Here is an 8,651-nt window from a genome sequence, read left to right on the forward strand (position 1 = left end):
TCGATAAGAATGCCTCCCGGGGATCTTCCAGACGCAGGGATTGAACCCGCTTCTCCTACATCTCCTGCGTTGGCAGATGGATTCTTTACCACTAGCGCCACCTGGGAAGCCCTAAGGCTTGTGTCTCCTTACTTCTTCCCCCTTCCCCTTCATCCCCCAGGCGGTCCCAATGATTGCAACACCACTCTGCAGAGGGACCTGTCCTCTCAGTGGGGTGACCCTAAGGAAGGAGGCTGGAGGCGGGAACCCCACCACCAGGAGACACGGGGCCCGGGGCACTTTGCAAAGCTCTTCCAGCCCAGAGACCCCACCGTCCTTTGGGGGCACTAGATTTAGTGCTGCTGCAGGAGGGTCCCACAGGATCTGGAGATTGCGGACTCACGCAGAGGGGAACAGGAAGTCCATGTCCACCGGGCTGGGGGGCTGATTGCCTGGCATATCCTCCCCAGCGCCCTCAGCCCCAGGACAGCCCCGCCTGGGGACCCAGCCTGCTCAGGCCCCAGGGACGTGACGCCAGCCCAGGTCCCCAAGGCCCGAGGGGAACAGAGTCAGCAGTTCTTTTGTCTTTCTTTCTTTCCTGTTATGTTTATTTTGAATTTGAGTATATAGGTGATTTGCACTGTTGTGGGTTTTTTTTTTTTAATGTGTAAAGCAGCGTTGTTCATTTATACATAGATGTATATATGTTCTTTTGGGGTTCTTTTTCTCATATAGGTTATTTACAGTCAAAGTAGGGTTCCTTGTGCTCTACAGTGGGTCCTTATGGATTATTTTATAACTAGTAGTGTGTATATGTTATTCTCAACATATATTTCTCCCTGCACCTGGCCTTTCCTTTTTGGTAACACGATTCTTTACTAAGTATATGAAGCTGTTACTGTTTTGTAAAGAAGCTCATTTGTTTCCATGTTTGGATTCCACCTAGAAGTGATAACAGGCAATACTTCGTCTCACTTAGTTATCTAGTGTGATCGTCTCTGGCTCTTCCCTGTGACTGGAAGTGGCTTTCTTTCATCCTTTTATGTCTGGGTTTGTGTATCTGAGTTGACTCACTGAAAAGGGGATGACAGAGGATGAGATGGCTGGATGGCATTACTGGCGCGATGGACACGAGTCTGAGTGAACTCCGGGAGTTGGTGATGGACAGGGAGGCCTGGTATGCTGTGATTCATGGGGTCGCATAGAGTCGGACACGACTGAGTGACTGAACTGAACTGAACTGAACTGACCCCGGCTTCTTTAACCGTTCACCTGTCCTTCTACACTCAGGTTTCTTTTGTATCTTGGTGATTGTATCCAGTGCTGCCATGATTGTTGGCGTGCAGTATCTTGAAAATTTGGTTTTCCCAGGATCCATGCCCAGGCATGGGATGGCTGGGTCACATGGTACTTTGTTGCTGAGTGTCTGAAAGCCCCTCCGTACTGTTCTCCAGAGTGGATGCACTGATTTACATTCCCACTTGGGGTAGGAAGGTTCCCTTCTCTCCACACTCCCTCCAGCATTTATTGTTGTCGAATTTTTGAGATGGCCATGCTAACTGGTGTGAAGTGACATCTCATTGAACTTTTGATTTGCATTTCTCTACTGATTAGGGACACTGAGCATCTTTTTGCATACTTTATGTCCACCTGGGTGCCTTCTATGGAGAAACGCCCATTTCGATCTTTGGCCCACTTTTCCATTGTTTTATTTTTTTTATTTTTTTTAATTGAGCTACATGGACTGTTTGCATGTTTTGGAGATGAATTCCTTGTATCTCCATTTGTAAACACTTTTTTTTCCCCACCCATTCTGAGGATTGTCTTTTTCTTTCATTTATAGTTTACCCTGCTGCTCAAATGCTTTTAAGGTTAATGAAGTCCCATTTGTTGATTTGATTGTATTATTCTAAGAATGAATCCAAAAAGAACTGGCTGCGATTTATATCAAGGCATGTTCTGTATATGTTCCTCAAGAGCTTTACAGTATCCATCCCTCCATTTAGATCTGTGATTTGGCGTATGTTTTTCTGCATGGGGTTAAGCAGTGTAGTAACTTCATCATCTTTCCACTTGTCTGAGGAACCTCCAGCCTGTTCCTCCATGCTGACGGTTAACAGCTTACCCTGCCAGCATCGGTGTAGGAGGGTTCCCGTTTTCCCACATCCTCTCCAGCATTTCTTGTTTGCAGACTTTTTACCAATGGCCATTCTGATCAGAGTGAGGTGATACCTTCATTGTAGTTTTGATTTGAATTTCTGTGAGTTTTAGTGTGGAGAAGGCAATAGCAACCCACTGCAGTATTCTTGCCTGGAGAATCCCAGGGGCGGGGGAGCCTGGTGGGCTGCCATATATGGGGTCGCACAGAGTCAGACACGACTGAAGCAACTTAGCAGCAGCAGCAGGAAGTTTCAGTGATACCGAAATCTTTTCGTGTGATTATTTTGAAAGAGTGTGAGTAAAACTTACCTGCCAAGGTTGGCTTCTTGACCAATTGCCAGGTTTTGAATTCTTTTTCCAGGATCTACCTAAGGTCGTTCGTTGACGACAGGTTTTTTTTCCCTTGCATCCCTGAAGGCCTGGGGATATTACGTTCCCATCTTCACAGGTTTTAAATTGTTGCTACCCAAAGTGGCCACGAGGTGGCAACATTTCTTCATGCCCCACTCTATTATTTTGGTAACTTAAATTTTTATACTCTATTAGAGTAGACGTGATTTCCGATGCGGGTTTCTTTTTTCTTTTTTTTTTTTTGGTTTTCAGGAACTTCATTCAGTTATACATAGACATATATCTATTAGACACGTGCCTTGTATTACATGGAGAAAAACTGTACTTTGGAAAAATACATGTTTTTAGAGGTTCTAAAATATGTTCCTGAGTTTGCTAATCAGACTGCCAATGCAACATATAGTTCACAATCGCTTTCTTCTTGATTTTCACTAGGGGTTAATTTTTTAAAGATTAAAAATTATGGACTCAAGATCTACTAAAGTGACAAGGAAAATGTTTCAGTGTGTATGGCAAGTCGGATATGTGTTGTCAGTGAGAGAAGATATAAAGACTGGAAATATTTTTGTTGTAAGAAAGTAATGATAATTCTGTTCTCTAGTCAGTCATTTATAAATGGGGGAAAGTAGAACCAATTAATAAATCTTGGCCTTGAGAGGCCTTTTGGGGATTTAGTCTAAGATTCCTGAGGAATTACAGCAGAGTCAGTGTAGAAGAAGTCTATGTGGTCAGCACACCAAACTTATTTCTTAAAACAAATTAGTCTTGGTCGAGTTTAATGAAAATAGAGGCAACTTTAGAAAAAAAAATATGTTTCACTAAATATTAAATTCTGGTTTTGTTAATTAAGGTTTATGTTTACTAAGAAAGTCTTATGACATAGTTCCTTGCGTTTATGTTATAATGCTGATGAGAGTTAACTGAATTAGTAAGGGACTCTCTAAGTTTATTCCTAAAACTTGTCTCAGTAATCAGTCTTTGGATAAGGGTCAGGATCTGCATGGTCTGCAACCAGGAGACTAACCCCAGGCTACAGTTATTTAAGAAACTAAGTCAGAGGACCTGGGACATACTGACTGTGCTTAAAGCAGGTCCCCAGATTCCTGCTTGTGGTCCTGCTGACCCTGCCAGCTGCATTATTTCCTCTTCTGCCTGGTTTGCACAGTTGTTTCTTGCGTTACCAAATGTGTGACTGAACCTCTGATAAAATGATGATATGCGATCAGTGAGGGTAACGGTGAAGCTCTAGCTATGGGAAGAAGCAACAAGAGGGAACGTTGTCCCGGACCATAGAGGCTGGTGAGACAGGTGATCCAGCATCTCTTGGCTCCTGTTTTTTGGGGTTAGTCCCGTAACAGCGCACTGAGTGGCCTGTCAGCAGAATCTTTGCCAGAGCTAGGCATGAGCATTCCTAGCACCATGGGAGGAAATGGACATGAAGCGCCCCCGAAACCATGGTCAGATTGCCATGAAGGGGCCGTGCCAGCTGAAAAGCGGCCCTTGCCGTCTGCCTCTGCTGGGACTCAATCAGGACCTGCTGCAGCGGCTGCCCTTCAGCAGCCCTGAAAGGCACTGAGCGGGGAGATCAGGAACGGGGCATCCGTGCTGGGGAAGCTGGCAGAACAGGCCTTCAGATAGTCAGATGCTCTCAGTAAAGGTTCTCATGAGCCCAGATTGTTGCCTCTTCTCACGCCTAGAGGAGCACTAGAGTCAGTAACAGTGACAACTGCTCTAACATGTGAATTAATGTGTGAATACCACGTCAGCGGCCTGAACCTACTTAGGCAAAACTGGACAACTGGCTACCGGTCTCCTTGAAGTGCCAGGTCTGGACTGGGAACCCAGCTTATTCTCCTGGGAAAAACTTGTGGTTGATTTTTACAGTACTGTTCAGGTTGTCACTCCTCCAACGACTTGAAACTGAGTCTGTCACACCTGCGTCAGTCACTCTGGGCTAATACAGAAGACATCCAAAGTGTGTAAGACCACAGCAAAAGGCTCCATGGCTTTGGAGAGGGTACCACCAGTGCTGACTCTATCTGGACAGGATCACAATTGCTAAAAAATGTAACCTGGTTCTTACTCCTGCTATAGCTCCTGCTCACAATAATTTGTGATCATTAATCACAGATCTTTGGTCCCTGACTTTTTAAATCCACTTGTTATGTTTGTCTCTTTCAGATTACGATGGTTTCACATCAAGATAATGGTTCCAGCTACTCTTCGGAACAGATCCTGTGGGGATAACAACAGAGGTCACCCTGGGGCCTCTGAATGAGGCAGGACGAGAGCTCCATGACCCCAGCTAGGTAGGGTCTATGAGCCCCGTGCCAGCCTGAAGAAGCTACAGAAGACAGACCTTCTCCCTTTAGCCTCCCAATAAAGATTTGGGGTTCATGTCTCTCAGCAGGATTTGACATAGGAGATAGAAGGGCCTCTGGCATGGACCGCTGGTATTTGTCAAGTGGAGTGAAATTGAAGCTGTGTTCTCACTCACACACTCCAAGGACAAATCTAGTGGCAGAAGCTGAAGTCTGCAAGAGTAAAGAGATAAGAGGCCCACTCCTGAGGTCAAGGAAGACTTCTCTGTACAAGGGCAGGAAGCCTCCTCCTTGATGGCCAAAAAGGGAGGGGGCCCAATCCCATAATAAGTGTGGACATGCATCCACAGGCCTCTGTGGGGGGATCAATCTCAGCAAATGTTGTGCCCACATCTTGGGGAGGGTGCAGGGACCAGTCAAGTTTTGAAGAGAGAGAAGGTAATTGCTCAAAGGTAACCGAAGACCCGGAAGGATGGTCCTCAATGAGGGATTTACATCATCTCTTCCTGGGCTTCTCCACAGGACCCGCACACTTCTCTCGGTTCTTTATCTCTGAGCTGCTTCTCTCTTAAACACCCTGTGTTTCTCTGTGCTCTCCAAGATGTTATGCTGTGTCGATAATAATGGACTTCTATGTGTATTTATGCTTCTTGCCTCCTTAAAATAGTCTTGGGTTCAAAGCAGGGAATGACCGAGGGTCACTTTGCTTCTACACTCTGGCCACGGGCGGTCTCGGGGCTGGCAGTCCTGCTTTTCACCCAGGGCACCCTGGTTCAGCTCCGGGCAGGGAGCCGAGATCTCTCTCCAGGCCCGCTCACGGCTGTCTCCCCGAGATCACGGCCGTACGTCTTCTGTCACCGTGGCTGGAGAAGGCGCTACTTCATCGCATGCTGCGTAGAGCAGTATCGCCCTGTGTGTCTGTGCTGCATCTCTTCGGTCTGTCATCTCTCCTTCTAAGCGTAGGTTGCTTCGCTGTCTTGGTTGTTGAACCTAGAGCTGCCGATATCGCTGGGGTGTGGCTGTCTTCTAAAATATTACTTTTTCTCCAGCTCTCTCTGCAGGCATGGAGCCCAATCACTGAAAATTTATACACATACATGACTTTTTAATTTAATTTTTATTGCTGGATAATAGCTCTTAAATTTTCTGTCAGTTTCTGACTAAGCTCATGCCAGCTGTAATTATAACTTATTCGGGGTTGAACTGATTTATGATGTATGGGCCTTAGTGAGCAGCAGATTCAGGCCCTAGTGTGGAACCAGGCCTTAGCCTTGACTAAAGTCAGGCCTAATTGAGGACCAGACTCAGGCCTAAGTGTGGACTAGAGTCAGGCTGTGGTGTGGAATAGTACGAGGCCTCAGTGAGAACCAGAGTCAGGCCTGAGAGTGGGCCACTGTCAGGCCTAAGTGTGAACTAGAGTCAGACTTAATGTGGACCAGTCAGCCCTTAAAGTGGACAAGTGTCAGGTCTTAAGTGGTTTAGAGTCAGGCCTGAGAGTGGACCAGAACCGTGCCTTAGTGTGGACCCGAGTCTGGCCTGAGTGGGTACAAGAGTCAGGTTTGGTGGAGACCAGAGTGAGGCCTAAGTGAGTAACAGTCATGCATCAGGAAGACTCGGTTCCACACTCAGGCCTGACTCTGGTGCACACTCAGGCCTGACTCTGGTGCACACTCAGGCCTGATTCTGGTGCACACTCAGGCCTGACTCTGGAAACACTAGGGCCTGACGCTGGTCACACTCGGGCCTGACTGTGGTGGACACTCAGGTGTGACTCTGGAAACACTCAGGCCTGACTCTGGTGCACACTCAGGTGTGACTCAGGAAACACTCAGGCCTGACTCTGGTGCACACTCAGCCCTGACTGGTCCACACTCTGGCCTGACCCTGGTGGACACTCAGGCCTATTCTGGTCCACACTTAGGCCTGACCCTGGTGGACACTGAGGTCTACTCTGGTCCACACTCAGGCCTGACCCTGGTGCACACTCAGGCCTGACTCTGGAAACACTCAGCCCTGACCCTGGTGGACACTCAGGCCTGACTCTGGTGGATACTCAGGCCTGCTTTGGTCCACGCTCAGGCCTGACCCTGGTGGACACTCAGGTCTGACTCTGGTGGACATTCAGGCCTGACTCTGGTGGATACTCAGGCCTACTCTGGTCCACGCTCAGGCCTGACCCTGGTGGACACTCAGGTCTGACTCTGGTGGACATTCAGGCCTGACTCTGGTGGATACTCAGGCCTACTCTGGTCCATGCTCAGGCCTGACCCTGGTGGACACTCAGGTCTGACTCTGGTCCACACTCAGGCCTGACACTAGTCACACTCAGGCCTGACTCTGGTGCACACTCAGCCATGACTGGTCCACACTCAGGCCTGACTCTGGTGCACACTCAGGCCTGACCCTGGTGGACACTCAGGCCTGAATTTGGACCAGGCTAAGGCCTCACTCTGGTCGACAATCAGGACTGACTCTGGTGCACACTCAGGCAGACTCTGGTCCACATAAGGCCTGACTCTGGTACTTACTTACCCTGACTCAGGTCCATCCTGAGACCTGATTCTGGTGCATGCTAAGCCCTGACTCTGGTCCTCATTTTGGCCTGACCCTGGTCCACTCCTATACCTGTCTGTCGTACTCACTTAGGCCTAACTCTGGTCAACTGTAAGGCCTGACTTGGTCCACACTGAGGCCTGACTGTAGTCCTCACTAAGGGCTGACTCTGGTCCACACTCAGGCCTGACTCTACTACACAGTAAGGCCAGACTCTGGTACTCACTGAGGCCTGGCTGTGGTACTTCCTTAGGCCTGACTTGATCCACACTAAGGCCTGGATCTGGTTCTCACTATGGCCTGGCCTGGTCCTGAGTTAGTCCTGACTGTGGTACTGACTCAGGCCTGACTCTGGTCACACTCAGGCCTGACTGTGGTACGTACTTAGGCCTCACTCTGGTATGACTCTGGTTCTGACTTAATCCTGACCCTGGTAAAAGCAACTGTAAACATCTGCTGGGCAGCTAATACCCACCAGCCCTCACGCGTGCTCAGTCACTTCAGTTGTGTCCAACTCTTTGTGACTCAATGGACGGTGGCCCGCCAGTCTCCTCTGTCCATTGGATTCTCCAGATAGGAATTCTGGAATGGGTCGCCAGGCCCTCCTCGAGGTATCTTCCTGAGCCAGGTAACCAACCAGTGATGTCTCCTGCGTTTTCTGCATCTCAGGCAGATTCTTTACTGCTGAGCCACCTGGGAAGGTCCTCATCAAGCCTGGGGACCTGTTAAACAAACAAGCAAACAAAAGCCTACACTCAACAACTGTTCTCTGAAAGGTAGTGGACAAACAGCCTAAGACCCAAATCACTAAGGCCCCACCTCGCAGCCCTTCCCTGGAGGCCCACCTTGGCAGGGCCCACCCTGCCCTGCTTCTCCACAGGAGGCACCCCACCCCTCCCCACTCCATTCCTCTCCTCCCCAGGGTCCCATCCCACCCTCCCCTCCCCTCCCCTCCCCTCCCCAGGGTCCCACCCTCCCCTCCCCTTCCTTCTCCTCTCCTCCTCAGGGGTCCCAACCCTCCCCTCCCCCACTCCTCTCACCACCACCTCCGCCCCAACACACCCCCCAACCCCACCCTCCCCAGGGTCCCCCACCCCACTCCACCCTCTCCTCCCTAGGATCCCACCCTCCCCTCCCCTCCCCTCCCCCCTCCCCCTCTCCCAGAGTGACTGATGTAGGTGTGACAGACTCAGTTTGAAGTAGTTGGAGGGGTGACAACCTGAACAGTAATAAGCAAAATAGATCTCTTTTTTTTTCCCCAGGAGAATAAGCCTGAGTTCCAGTCTA

Source organism: Budorcas taxicolor, chromosome 18, assembly GCF_023091745.1.
Source record: "Budorcas taxicolor isolate Tak-1 chromosome 18, Takin1.1, whole genome shotgun sequence".
NCBI classification, from domain to species: Eukaryota; Metazoa; Chordata; class Mammalia; order Artiodactyla; family Bovidae; genus Budorcas; species Budorcas taxicolor.